We start from the raw sequence: 15,720 nt of genomic DNA, 5'->3' as shown, positions 1-15,720 counted from the left end.
AGCACGGTTGATCATGGTTCATAATGGTTCGGTGTACCTAATAAATGTTGCGTATATTTCCTTCATTTGCTACATCTCCCTAGTCATTTCATCCCACGTCCACATACGCTGCGGATATATCTGTCACACCATTCAACATTGCTTCTACTCGCCTCTTCTCCGTCGTCTCGTGCAGGCCTGACTTAACAGTTCGGTGTTGCAACTGCGCTTCTCCTTTTCACGGTTCTTTCGCGGTCGCTCTCGGAATTATACGAAACACACCAGCATACTACCACGAAACACCATGTGTGTGTGGGTGTGTGCGTGCGTGCGTGCGTGCGTGCATGCGTGCGTGCGTGCGCGCGCGGGCAGACGTCCTGATTGCCAATTCTACTCGTTTAGAAGCAGAACATTTACTTTCTTGAACGCGTCAGTTTTGCCGTTTCTCTACACGTGCAAGTGTCGCTTCCCGGTCTGTTAATTTCGCTTTTATTTTTTACCACGAACTTGCTTTTGCAGCACGTATTCACTCTTATGAAAATTAATACCGTCATTTTAATTTGGCTTTAGTCCAGAGCAAGTTTCTGCCTAACCCGCCGCGGTTGCTCAGTGGCTATGGTGTTGGGCTGCTGAGCACGAGGTCGCGGGATCGAATCCCGGCCACGGCGGCCGCATTTCCATGGGGGCGAAAACACCCGTGTACTTAGATTTAGGTGCATTTCAAAGAACCCCGGGTGGTCGAAATTTCCGGAGTCCTCCACTACAGCGTGCCTCAGAAAGTGGTTTTGGCACGTAAAACCCCATATATATTAATTAATTAAGTTTCTGCCTCGAGATATAGCTGCGGGTGCACTCTGTCGATGCGGTGTGAGCAGAGCCGGGACGTTGAAACTTGCTATGCCTATTCCATTGCATTTCGCCTTTCGTTATCAAGGGGCCTTTGTTATCAATGTGATCAGTCGGCCTTGAGAGACAGACAATAAGAGTGACGTAGAAATGAGAGTAAATAATAGCCGCGAAACTTGCTTTTGAGGCTCCTTCCGTACCATTATCAAGATGATGTGCTGCCTCTTCGGGTTGGCAACAGTCAAAACAGTTTCTTTCAATCAGCCTATTTGAAGGCGCTGCTTTATGATGTGAGTGGGAGCGCAGTTACGTGATATTTTTAATTTTTCGCGGGGTTTCTTTACCAATCGGAAAAAAAATTGTGCGCAATTAGTACGTCGCTGAAAACACTGCAGTTAGACGTCATTTGGGGGTGCCTATACAGATGCCTCACTGACACTTTGATAATTATGACAATACTTGTCGAGTTAGATAATTAATTATAATTAGCTAATGAAATCTTAGTAACGAATAATATACTGGCGGCTAGTCCACTTTACTGGAAACATTATACACTAGGCGTTCTTCGAGTAACGCAATTGTCCTTTCTTTAAGTCTTGGTGCTTGATAGTTGGGGAACACTGCATAATTCACTCAATAACCGAAATGAGGCCAAGCCGGATTCACACGAAATCAGAACCAACAGCAGTCATGTACAGCAGCGCTTATATTCGGACTCACAGAAAGAAAAAATTAGAGAGTGAGAAATAGTCACCCAGCCTGTTTAATTCAATATGGTTTGCTATACATTCTTTTCATTCTAGCATTTTTGTACACATCTCCTTAACAACTTCTTTTTCTTCCTCAAAACTTCTCCATCTACCTTGTACCGCTGTCTATGCCTTTAGGCCACCGCAGCACCAACTCAATCTCGCGGAGCCAACTGCTTAACGGAAACGACACTACTTCCGGGAAGGCGATTTTTTGCTTTTGCACGTGACTGCTTGTTGGATAAAATAAACGTTTCCCGTTCGAGTCTCGGTGCTCCAAGTCGCCCCCTGTAGGTGCCAAGATGCGCCAGGTTCACACCCATTGAAAACTGCAGCGTACGAGAATGCTGTGCTTCGAGACATGCCCCAGGGTGGAAAAATAGTAAGCGCCCCGGTCGGTTAGAGCTCCGACCTTAACGCAAGGCAAACATTGAAATTTCTATGTTTCCACCGCGATAAACGCAAGAGTAAGCCAAAAATAAATAAATTACCCGCCGTGGTTGCTCAGTGGCTATGGTGTTAGGCTGCTGAGCACGAGGTCGCGGGATCGAATTCCGGCCACGGCGGCCGCATTCCGATGGGGGCGAAATGCGAAAACACCCGTGTGCTTAGATTTAGGTGCACGTTAAAGAACCCCAGGCGGTGCAAATTTCCGGAGTCCTCCACTACGGCGTGCCTCATAATCAGAAAGTGGTTTTGGCACGTAAAACCCCAGAATTTTAAAAATAAATAAATTCGAATGGTCTGCTGGACAGAATGACACGACCTCTCTCTCTCTTACGCATGCGAACGAGACATTGATTTATCACACTCATTACGACGCACCACATTGCATCATGTTAGAAAAGGGGCTCTAAACCGCACGCACTACATTGCGAATTCAGCTTCCGGGGCACTTGCGAATGCACGATCTTCCTAGAAACAATACGAAAGAAGCGCAAGCAAACGAGAATATTCGCCACAGCATCGCGTCACAATGCGTGACGAATAGAGTTACTGACATTTATAGCCGTCATTCTAACTACTGCCATTACACCGGTCAGCCTTGAGTATTTTGCATGAATTCATAGCGTTGGGTTCACGCATACTTCGAAATTTATACCGCATAGATGTGTCCGTAGTACCAATGAACATCTGTTAATCCTGTGCCAAGAAAAGAACAAAAGTATATTGATATGTTTCACTAAAACCACACTCTCATCTTCACTAGCATAGCACGCATGCCACCTGTAGTTCTTTTTTTTTTTACTGAACAAAAAGCTAAAATATAGAGCGAAAATACCGTTCAAAAATAAAATTATCAAAGCTTACGAGGTTGCTATCATTTATACTGCCATCACTTCCTATGGCCGCACGTAAGATACTTCTGGCCACATGACAGCATCAAATATAATAATGCTGCCTGGGGCCATGTCAACATGGGGCCAGGAAATTTATAGACTAGCATTATGTCACGCAGCCTGCCTTGGCAAGCGAGCTGTCCGTGAAGCCATTCACTTCGCTCTTTCCCTCGCAGTGTTGATACAACACATGGCCCCTGAGACTGCGTATTGGCCGGAAACGTTTGGTCCCCTGTAGTTTTTAATTGATGCGCATTTGTTCGGCTGCCATGTCGCAGATATGTAGTTCTGCCTGCATATGTAGCTCTGCCTGCAAAGCGGGAGCACTAAAACCGACCGCGTGCTCTGACGCGGCGATCACGTGTTCGGCTGGTGCATTTGACCTCAATCGTGTTGCGCCAGTGCTCTTCTAATTATTTCCTTCCTCTATGACCATTCCCGTGCTGGCTAAACCGCTGTAATTGCAGCTCCCGTAGACGCTAGCGCCAGTGGTCCCTCGATAGTGTGTGTATATATATATATATATATATATATATATATATATATATATATATATATATATATATATATATATATATATATATATATATATATATATATATATATATTGTTTTTTTAGGCAACTCTACCAGGAAAACGCTCGCGCTTGCCGGCCGCCTCTTCGCCACGAAACATGTGGTGATGGAATGTGGGTTGCGATTCTGAAAGATCGCTTAAGCCTGCCGAGTTTTTTTGATGCGAAGCATTCTCTGCCTTATTCCAGGTACACAGCGGTAAGTAGTAAGGCAGATTTATGTCTCGCCTCATTTCGGACCTCTGCAATGAAAAGAAACGCATGACGTCCGACAGCGGAATCAGACCTCCGATTTCGAGCACAGCAGCCCAACGTCTGGGCCACGATCGCACGCGTACCCCTCGCGCGCGAAAGCTCTTCTGCGACGTTTGGCGCGTTCGCGTCCGTGTGGACGGTGACCCTTCGCAGGCCTCGGGCTGGGCCGTCGCGCTCCACGTTCTCGAATGATCGCTCTGGCTCGGACGGCGCGTGCTCTTTTGCCCTCGCGTTCACCACGTGTCCGGCCCCTTGGGCGCCGCGTCGATGGATGAATGGGGCCCCCTGAATGTCCACCATTCGTTGGGGCGCCTCCCTGTGGCGGGCGGGGCGCTGCCGCTGGGCCACCACGTTGGCGACCCCGAGGAGCGACAACAAAGGGCTCCTTTCCCACGGCCGGCCCGGACAGTGGTGGCGGCTCCTCCGGCCACTGCGAAGGGCGGCCCGGCCAAGCCGCGGCCACCGAAATCAAGCGCGGCCCGGCTGCCCCGTCCTGGGAGCGCCGCCTCGAGATGGCACGGTGGAGACCTCCCCCCCTCCCGGCGACTCGGCACTGGAGGCCGGCCTGTCCACTGCCCCGGGGCCTCAGGATTTCCGGTGGGACAGATGTGGATAAGAGCGCCACTATCGTGGGATAATCTTCCCAGGGCAACATCGCGCCGCGAATGGCCTCACGTCCGAGGCATAAAACAGAAGACGGGGGCGGAGGGAGAAAACGCCTCGGCAATCGAAAGAGTATCGCCAGAATATTAATTCGCGCTGGGGGCATCGACCCGCGCATAACTGGAGGAAATGAAAACTGGATTCTCCCGTAGGGAGATGGAGAGAGAACGAGATATCGTCTGGAGCAGCATCGTGAAGGGGAGCAGCGGTGGCGTCTAATACAGGCCCACCTGCCTTCTCCGCTGTAAATGATGCCGCGTGGAGAGAAACAAAACGATCATGGACGTCTTTATATTTTCTTGCAGTTTAATTCGTTTTTGAGTCGCAAAGATCTTCGTTCCCGAGCTTGTTTACAAGATGACAAACAGCAACAGCAGTGGTATGGGCTTTTTCAGACGTTATCGGTGCAGTTCACAACGCAAGAACGCCGCATTTCATAAGTATCTCTTCCGAAGGCCGGTATCGACGGACATTTACTCCTAGTGTATGAACGTTCTGGAGTATTGGAATTCGGAGAGAATCCAGGCTTTGGCAATATTTTGTCATTTATACTCGCAGTCAACCCAACTGGCTCTCCACATAAGTGCATGTGCCACTGAAGGTTAGCGTGAAGCAGAGCCAAAGATTGTCCTGTACTCCTCGAATTAATTCTGGGAGCCCTGCTTTGCGTTGCATGGTTTAAACGCTATATAGCATGACGACCGTCTGAGCATCGTCATTCCTTTGAGTAAGCTATCCTTAGACGAGCCGGTAATGCATCTATATGTAGAGGACTAATCGCGAGCAGGCATGGGATATGATGTTTCTTCGCGACCCCCCCCCCCCTTTCTTTTTTTGGATATACGCCTACATTTGAGCTGAACCATTTGCCGCAGTGAACTTCGCAAAGAAAATGTTCACGTCGTTTCCTGCATTTTCAGCAGATAAAGCGAAAACTTCGCGCAGAAGGTGCCGAGCTGGCACTGAACTCGCGAAAAGGAAAGCCGGTTCCCGTATAAAGTGTTGCCTAAAACAGGTAGACCAACATTCAACTGTGGCACGAGGTTCATCCTTTGGTTCATTCATGGCTTACATATAAACGGTGTGCCAACTATCATGCACCAAGATTCAAAAGTATGTAAATGCCACGTATAGCTGGACAGAATAAAGATAATGTTGTTTAAACCGTCGCTTACTCAGATTATTTTTATATAATTATTTTATGTAGTTATCTTTAATTAATTAATCATCTTTTCAAATATTATAATTCGATGAAAGCACCAATGAGAAAATTGTAGAGCAATATGAAAAACTCCCGATATAGCTTTCAGTTGCTCAGTACGCGCTACATAAAAGTGTTTTTCCGTGGGTGAAAGAAGCCCGCGAATACACGCAAAATTGATACGCGACTGGCTGTTCGAGGCACTTTGCGTGTGAATGTGTGCTTTGTTAAAGCATGTCGCTTGTGTATGATTGAATGTATCACTGTGTAAGTAACGCAAACTACTTGAGTGCAACTCTGAATTCGAGGCTATTTGACTAGGCATGAAGGATCGAATTCAGGTATTTCGCAAATCCTGTACGTGTCCCGTAAACCTTTAACGCCGACTGCACACTTGAGTGCGGCATGTGCGTATGTCACTCCGAGTTCACGATCAACGCGTGACGATGGACAAAGAATTAGTTATCCTTTAAGAGCACTGTTAGTGCGAAAAAATTGGCAGGAGACATTGAGAAAGATTCCTGTTTTATGCCGGTATACTGGCACTATATACTCCCGCGTCCTACGAGCATTGCGATCTAGCATTGGCTTTCAGTGAACTGAAGTCCGGACAAGCCACGCTTTTAAATGAAATGAGATCATTAACATCTAACTAAAGACGACCAAATCTTCGGCACTATTCAGCAGATACTTAGTAAAATAGAACATGATTGTGGCTATATTGTCGTATTAAGACCAAGATCAAAAGCTTTGAGACGCCTTGCTGAGAGCCAACATAAGCCAATCATTGCGTCAACCTTCCGTGCAGCTGGGGCAGAGCTGGACAGGACACACAGGGAAAACCTGATATTTTACGAGCATGCCCTTACTGACGGAGAGACTTGGGCACATCTAGCCGGTGAGGAAAAATAAAGCGATCGAGCACTGCACTTTTCATCTCAAGTTTACCGTCGAACCACGGGATATTGAACGCGCTCACAGTCTTGGAACTTCCCTATACAGAAAGAAAGCGGTCTTTAATCGTAAAGTTTACACATTTAAAAGAGAAAGAGCATGTTTTAGCGGCAGGATGGAGAAACAGTGTATCCGGCATAAGCCCTGCGGAATATTACTCGCCAAACACTATAGCTTATCTCTAAGACGGTTGGTCAACTTCGGGAAAAGCCAATATGTCCATTTTGAACTTCGCTATGTCAAACTAATTAGCGGTAGCACTACATACATATCCGGCCGTAACAGCCAAAAAGTGACCAAACTCCGATCGTATAGCAATTGAACGCTGCCCTCGAACATAACCGGCGCACTCATCTGTCATTTCTTTTAGCTAACATCAGACGTGTTTTAACCAAAGGTGATGGTCTGGGCAGTCTCATCGACTCTTCCTCATCTAACCTAGTAATAGTAGCTGAAACCTGGCAAAATTCATCTATTGGTAACCAAGAGCTTCATTTCATCTTACTAGACTTCGATTTATTCCGACGTGATGGTGAACAAACGAGCCGGCGGGGTCCTTGCAAGCGCTCCCCGCGCGCTGCACTGTATACCGGTGTAATCGTTCCTTCCCCTTTATGAATTCTCTTCGTTATCTGTAAAGCCGTGCGCCCACTCATTATAATCGGGGTTTGCTACCGTCTTTTAGACTGTGACAGCCCATTTCCATCTCTGTTTCAGGATGCATTATACGCAAGGTAACTTCTACGTATCCCGCGATCTTCGCGATAACTTCTTTGTATCCTACTATCACTATTTTGGGAGATTTTAACTTTTCATCCATGGCCTAGTCTGACCTTGCAAACTGAGGAAAGTGACTTTGTAAACACGTGACTTACATTTGGCCTATCGCAACCATTCAGCTCGGCAACGAGGTCCCCAGCGCAGTCTTCTAACATTCTTGATATTGTGCTAACATCACAACCTGACAGTCTCTCCTCGTTTACTGAGCTCGATAACATCACTGATCACGCAATATTTCACCGGACGCTAAATGCAAATCGATTCGCCAAGCCAGCAGGCCTGAAGGAGAGGACAAAAAAAAAAGAGAGAGGTAAAGACACGGGAGGTCAACCAGTGCAATCACCGCCTGGCTACGGGTTAAAGGTAATAAAAGACGATGGAAAAAATGAAGGACTAAAAAATGAGAGGGGGAAAATTCCCACATTAACGCGATGCAACGAGCTACGACTGTGCTGAAACTGGCTCCGGCCCATGTGCTAGGACTTTTTTCTTTGTCACGGGGCGATCGTCCAGTTTGTCAAGCGCGGTCGCGAGCATTTTTCTCGCCGCACTGCGACGTGATCAATCACAGTCTCCTCGCAGCCGCAGTTATCGCAAGCATGCAGGGCGGTCGGCCATTCCAATGCGGAAGGAAAAAGCATTCGTGAACGTCACGCGAAGCCACACGCGGCACCAGAGGCGTTTCTTCCTCTCGTGGTATCCCTGGCGGAAGACGGCGTTGCAGCCGTGGATACAAGCTGTCGAGACGTGCATCGCACTTACGTTACACTGTGCTAGCGAAGCCTTGTGGCTGAATCTATTCTCGACAGCGGCATCGATATACAGCGGCCATCATCGTGGGGCGATCGGGTAGCTTAATCCGCGCTGTGGCGTGGCCAGAACTAAAACAATAACACTATATATGGTAAAAGAGACAATGACGATATGAACACCGAATTAGGAAATTCCTGCGACTCATTCTCTTTCTTTCTTTTTCTTTTTCGAAATTGCACGCACGCTTCGAAGACTTCAATTGGTTCTGAAAACCAGATGCATCGACACCGTAAATGGAATGTTCTTCTCTAGCTCAAAAAGAAAAAAAAAACGCAGTTATCAATGTAGGAGTTGATTGATATTTGAAAATGACTCATTTGGAAGTTTCTTCAGAGAGTTTGAGCAAAGGGCTAATAACGATATAGGTTTTTGAGCAGTTTGATTATTTCAGTGGGACCCCGCCGTGAAGGTCCAGTGGTCAATGAAGTTCTGCTGGGCACGAGGTCGGGGGTTCGGTTCTCGGCAGCTGCGGCTGCACTTGGGTGGAGACGACGTGCGAGAACTTCTTGCACATAGATTTTGGTGCACGTCAAACCACAATTGGTAGAAATTATACCGGTGTCCCCGCTATGTGCGTCATCATAGCCTCAGTTTTGTTTTTGGGATGTCATACAGTACGAATAAATCGATTATTCCTGTGGGACCTCACTAGAATAATCAAACTCAGCTAATTTACAGCTAAACTGTCCAAACTCTGAATTAGCGCCTGGCTATATGACTCAGGAAAAAAAGAAGAACTAAAATGGCTCAAGTTTAGCAACCTTTAAAAAGAAAAAACACGGTGTATACTCCCCAAGGCCGGTACCCCGTTCGAATGCGGCCGTCAACCACCTGCGTTGAGAAGCCAACGATTTGAGACCGCTCGTATGTAGCTACTGCACACAGGGAAAATATGGACGGGAAACACGATCTTTCTAAAGACGACGCGACGTGTTCTGGAAACCTGCAACCTGAACCATGAAGCGAAAGCTGCTGGAGGTGCAGCATCAGGTTGCATTACAACCGTATTATGCCTTCTCAACGAAGAAACAACAAGAAAGATGGAAAATTTTACAGACCACCTCTGGGCCGCCATGGTCCTTCTGAGAGTCATCGGAATGCAGTTTGTGAACACAGAGCAGCCATTTGAGTCTCACGCCGAAGGGTATGCGGAGCACTTACAGGAGGCACCAATCGCGCACGCGGCATATCCAATGACGAAACCGCGGGATTGTTTGACAGGCAGCAGGACATATACAGCCATTGTTCTAGTTCCAAAGACGACACGACACCACCACAGTAGCGGCAGGGGTCATCTCAGTTTCAAGCGACGGGAGGACGTACTTCCACCATACATCCCCGCCGCTGCGTCATCATCAACGGAACGATTTCGCCAGGGAATCATATCAGTAGCTAGAGCTACAATCTATGAAGTGTTGCGGAGGGTAACATAGTGCAGATACGGAATAAGAGAGATGGTGCACGTTCTGCCATGGGAGGGAAAACTTGTGGTCATTTACGGGAGGACGCGTTTTAATCGCCTCTGCGCTATAGTATTGCTCACGAAAGAAGCATGTTTGAAAGGGACAAGACGGAAGCCTGAGATTTCTCCCTCGAGCTGTCATTGCTGCGAAATTAAAGACCAAACATTCTTTTTTCTTTTGGTGTGTGTGTGTGTTTGTGTAGTCCTCATGCGTATAAGCCCCTTCCACAGCGGCTTATCAGTCTACCTATGGAGGAAATAAATGTTTAAGAAAAACACCACAGCACGCGCGTCGCTGCCGGTAACATTTCAGCCAGATAGCGCATTGTGCTGTGGCAACCTGTGCGATAAACGCACGCATCCCTTCTTTGAGCATACACATGAGTGACACAACCAAGAACCTTGCGAAGTATCCCACTCCGCTCACTAGCTGGACATGCAAACGAACATGGAGAGGGCTGCCCTGGCGTGTGTCTCCATTTCTCTCGGTTACGCTTACTTTCGTGCGCTTCCATTCAACATGAACTGCAATAAACTGCAACTTAAGCACACCCAAATTGTTTATAAAATTCTCAAGCAACACAACGTGTGTTTAGGTCGCGAGGGTAGCCATCTACAATGTGTGGATATATATATATATATATATATATATATATATATATATATATATATATATATATATATATATATATATATATATATATATATATATATATATATATATATATATATATATATACAATTTTATGGGACGTAGTAAAGTGATCATCATCATCATCATCATCATCCCTTGCACCACCCGATTCATGGTCAATGACCCAGTGAACACCGAACGTTGAATTCCACCATCTACACAGTCCAGCATTATGATCGCATCATCGGAACCCTTGGAAATCCCCAGGTACATCAAACCACAACGTGAAATTATTCACGTTAGGGTCTCACAATGTGAAAATGACCGCAATGAAACGCAGGAACCAAACGTCGTCAGATGTTGAAAGAGTAAAGTGAGAGCAGCGCACGGTCGTGCTCAAGGGATGCAAACGTGGTAGCCTCCGCGGTGCACCTCGGCGCCTGTACGGAGTTGTGCTACTGCGAAACAGGTCGTGGGTTCGATCCCGGCCGTGGCGGCCACATTCCTTTGTGGCGAAATGCAAAAACACTAATGTATTTATAGATTTAGGAGCACGTTAAAAGAATTTCAGACGGTCTAAATTAATTCGGAGTCATCCACTACGGCGTGCCAGATCAGACCATGGCTTCATTACATAAAACTTGTAGAATTTGTACTGAACATTGTAAGATTGTCCATATAATCGTTTGCCTAAACATATATTCCAGAAACGCGAACTGCCTCTAGATACACTTAAAGCTATATGACCAATCCATCAGAGAAGGGCAATAACATGCTTAACATTGCTTAATTATTTGTACTCAATTTGTTCTGTTTTAGCCTGTTTGTGTTTTCATTTTTAGATCTTGAAATTGCTCTGCTTTTTCTTACTCGCAACTGTATATTTTTCGTATTCATTTGTCAATTGTTCAGGCTCCTTATTATTATTATATCAACTGCTTTTTTTTAATTTTAGTCTGTAATATGCCCCTCCCCTCTGTACTATGCAAGCCCTGAAGATAAAATAAATAAATAAAAAGCTCAGAATCCTTGGCGTGTGGATACGAAACAACGGCAGAGTAGATCACACGATCGAAACACTCAGAAAGGCGACCACGAACGTAGCGCGCATGACACACAGAGGCACGCGAAAAAAGGCAAAGCTTCAGGGAGGAAGACACCATATAGCCATGTACAGGCTTTTGGCATCGGCAGAATAAAATGCAACCTCCCATTCCAAAAACTAACCGATACCAAAAGAGCTAAAATTAACGTAATGATAACGGCGGCGTACTAAGTGGCGATTGGACTATCCACCAATGCTATAGCTCCGAAAAGTTTGAGGCGGTAGGACTGTATAACACCTACGAAGAACTCGCATCTGCAGTTCCAATATCACAAAGCGAAAGTTTAAATTCCACGGAGCAAGGTAGAGCTCTGCTCCAAGAGCTTGGCTACCCCTTAAGACAGCAACACGCAGCAGCGCAAACATATTTGTTAGCTAACAATATTAGGACACAAATCATCACATCTTCCATCTCCAAGAATATCAGTGCGAAGTGTCACCCATGCAGGCAGACGACTAGCTAGGGCCCGGGTACTTCAAAACGTTACGGTAGTAACCCAACCGTCTTCTACACTGACGCCTGCAGACTGCACGCTAATTGCTGTACCATTGTGGCAACAAGCGCAACTATAACCTTAGCGGCATGGATAAAAACCCTGTCAGTCAGTATGGCCGAAACGGCGGCGGTCGCTATGGCAACCAAAAGCGCAGAGCAAAAGGGAGACTAGGCCCTCGTCATCACCGACTCCAATTCTCTTGTCGTCTGTTTCAGACTGAGGCCATTCCCAGGACAGCATTGATAACTCTAGATCATGTTCAATAATTTGGCGCCCCGCGCATGCAGGACTGGAAGGTAACGAAAGGGCCGGCCGGCTTGCTCGCGAAATAAACATCCGAGCACTGGCCGCAACCATCGAGCAACTTTCCACAACACCACGCGACATCCTCGTAAACCAAAGAGGGGAACGACAAACATACAGCTGTCCACATCGGGATCTTACCGGAGAACAAGCGCAAGATTGGCGTCGACTATACAAACCAACACTTGAAATAACCTTCAAAGGAAACGCCGCGTAAACTCCACAATGTACGCGGACACCTGTCAGTGGTGCGGGGAGCAGCCAACCCTCGCCCACATTACGTGAGAATGCGAATCGCGGCCCCAGAAAATAATGGAATGGCGTCTGGATACCGCAGGATAACATGGACACAAGAAGAAGCCTTGTCTTCTTCCGTTCGTTTCTTCTTGGGTCCGTGTTTTGCTGCGCTATCCAGACGCCATTCCATGATGACCGACCAACAAGCCCATATCGCCACCCTCACCCAGGAAATAATTTCTTCCCTTTCGGGAACAACATCGGGAACACGGTAGTGGGAGACCTGACTAGCAGGGATCGGGGAACCAGCTGGCTCTGCTCGAACAAGCCCAGCGAGCCGCAAAGGCCAGTGGAGCCCTGGATTGAGGACCCCGCTCACTTGCCCAGAAACCCTACAACCAATATAGCTTATACTGTTTACTACTACTATTACAACTCCGCATATGCGCTCATGCAAGGGTTACCTGAATGTTGGTCGAAAGTGACGAAGTCCGTGTGATGGTTATACAGATTCCATAGCGGCTACATATACACTGCGTATCATTACTGTCATGCGAAAGGCGCTCAGAAGCAATTCGAGAGATACGCGAGCGGGCAGCTGAGATCAAGCCCATGAAGCACGAGCATAAATGGCTACTAAATGGCTACTAAACAAAAGCACGCGAATAGACACAAGGACGCAAGGGACAGACGTGGCATTCAGCAAGTGTTGTCAGAAGCCCGCTGCGACAAAGGTGACCAACACATTTAGTTGATCTAAATAAACCGAGCAATCAAAGTCGAGTGGTTGATGCCATAAACAACACGAATGTGGCTTCCTTTCCTGAATGAAATGAGAGCATACTTCTGGACCCTGCCATGATAAGCAAACGCAAAGCGCCCTTCTCTGCACGTGCAGTGCCGGAAGAACTTGGTATACGCGTAAACAAAACGCGAGCACTCCGATACAAGGAAGTTGTGACTGTGTATTATATGTAAAGCCGCGTCTATAGGCACCTCGTCGTCGACCTCCTCAGTGCAGTGTGTACCTAAGAACACGGACACGGCAGCGTCCCCATTCGGACTCACGTGTTTCGGTTACTCAAGTGGCGGTGCGGCTGAAACACAGATGCGAAATGAAGGACGGGCTGCGGCGCGTATTCGATGGCGCTGCAGGGAAGCAGGAAGCTCGACATCGTCCTCGTTATCTTCGGGTCTGCCCGCGATTCCGCGCGCACCGCCGCCGGGGTTTGCGTGGCGATTCCCACGCTCCCGCATCACGCGCGGCGCCGCCGGTACAAGTCGCCCGCATGCGCCACGTGTAGATCGGCCGTGCGAACTGGCGGGCAGCGCGTTTGGTGCCCGACGCTCTGCTCGCGCCGACGACGTCTTGGCCCCGACGTCGATGCTTGGCGTCGCGCTCATTCGTTCGTTTTAGGCAGGAAAATAGAGTCGAACACGATCCCATTGGGATCGCGATATGATACAAGTATACTCGCACAGTTTTTCTACCCTCGTACGCGAGGCAATAGTCGTCTCTTATGACTCGACTATAGCGACTGGGCTTCGAAACGTTGTAGATAAATAGCGTGGCATACAGAAGTATAACTTTTCTGGAGGCTAAGCCGAAATGTATTGAACAGGAACGCAACGCACTTGAGGGCATTACGTTTTATACAAGCCGAGGGAGAACCAAATTAACAAACATCGCAAGGGTATTAGTTCCTGCCTTGTTGGTGTCCTGCCTCTTGTGGGTTTCCTGCATATTGTGCACGTCTCAAATTTACTTGCGCTACACACCAGCCACAAAAAAAAATCCCATCCCGTTAGGAGTGTCAAACGTAAAGAAATAGAATGCATGGCGCGCTCTAAATGAAGAATCAATGCAAATATTGCATGGCAAGACGCAGTAACCGCGAAGTAACCAGTTATTACATGTGTCACAAATTTCGTATCACAATGTTCTACAACAGACTGGAGAGAGAGAGATAGATAGAGATAGAGAGAGAGAGAGAGAGAGAGAGAGAGAGACGGGGTGGGAAAGGCAGGGAGGTTAACCGGACAAGATTCCGGTTTTCTATCCCCTCACTGGGGGACAGGAGAGGGGAAATGAAAGACGGAAAGAATATCGGAGAAAAAGCAAGGACAAGAAAAATAACTAGAGGAGGCTGGAAACGTTCGTGAGAACTTGAGTCTCTCTAACAGATCACTCGAACGATTCGAGCATATTACATACAGTAAATAGAAACGTTTTCATTAGACTGCGATTACTATGCTCAGCTATGGCCATCCATTTTTATTTGTTGCTTTCTTCTGACGTCTGTCTTGTATTCGTCACCACCGACAACTACACTCAGTTCCATTTACACCCGCGGACCAGAGGGCCGCCAATGTCTCGGCATTTTATAACGTCGTCTCGTCATCAAGCCGCAGCCTGCCGCACCTGTTGACACCTGGCGTGGGTTTGTCCCGGGCTTCACGCCACCCGGCTACAATAGCTAGACCAATAAATCCATAAATACAAATGGAGAGAGAAAGGGGGAGATAATATTATATTTACGAGGTCTATCTGCCGAAACGACTAAGACGAAATTGGTGCTGTACACCCATCACCGGCCTTTGTACACGTAGATAGTGCTTGCTGTCAATTTAGGACCCTGCTTGCTTGCGCGAACGATTTTTTGGAGCACTACTGACCTTTTTACCAATCGGACCAAAGTACCAAACATCCCGTAACTCTCAATAAAGTCGCTCACTCAGCTACAGGCAACTGTCGTGGATGGATTTCATTTTGAGGCTATGATTTTGACAATGTAGCGGTGTCATGTGCATACGCATACTTTATTTCGTTTTCTTTCTTTTTTTGTCGTCATCGTTCACAACTATCTCTACCTCTCTCTCTCTGCTTTTCCTGCGCGCAGAACAGCAGAGTATAGCATGCGGTCTCGTGCCGACAGCTCTGCGCTTTCAGAGTATGAATTTTTTTTTCTCCAAACAATAACTACAGTTGTACCACATAACTCATTCGTGCACATAACGCCTGTATTCACAGCTGTCATTGAATGGAGAGTGACTCTTGGTATCATTTTCACTGACGTCCTATCTATCTCGGTCACATCCACACACTGCAATTCACAATCTTTCCCCGTTGTGGAGCTTAATAGTTCATCCTGAATCCCAGTTTCGTACCGAATGAGACGATTCATAAGTGTAAACCTGTTTTATGTGTGCGTAAAGACACATGAGCATACCATTTAGTTTTGAGACCTTGGTGACGTACCGCGCTTTCTCTTCTCGTCTTCTTTGTTTTTTTCTTTTTTTTTAACTGCCATTAGCTCTTGGGATCAAC

At 47.0% G+C, this 15,720-nt stretch overlaps 1 long non-coding RNA gene across 1 annotated transcript in view; it reads right to left on the bottom strand.

The window, feature by feature from the left end:
- LOC135921933 (uncharacterized) overlaps positions 1-15,720 on the bottom strand; it is a 373,935-nt gene that overhangs the window by 285,466 nt on the left and 72,749 nt on the right. The window lies entirely within an intron of this gene.

Source organism: Dermacentor albipictus, chromosome 1, assembly GCF_038994185.2.
Source record: "Dermacentor albipictus isolate Rhodes 1998 colony chromosome 1, USDA_Dalb.pri_finalv2, whole genome shotgun sequence".
Classification (NCBI taxonomy): domain Eukaryota; kingdom Metazoa; phylum Arthropoda; class Arachnida; order Ixodida; family Ixodidae; genus Dermacentor; species Dermacentor albipictus.
This window is presented reverse-complemented; position numbering and strand designations above follow the sequence as displayed.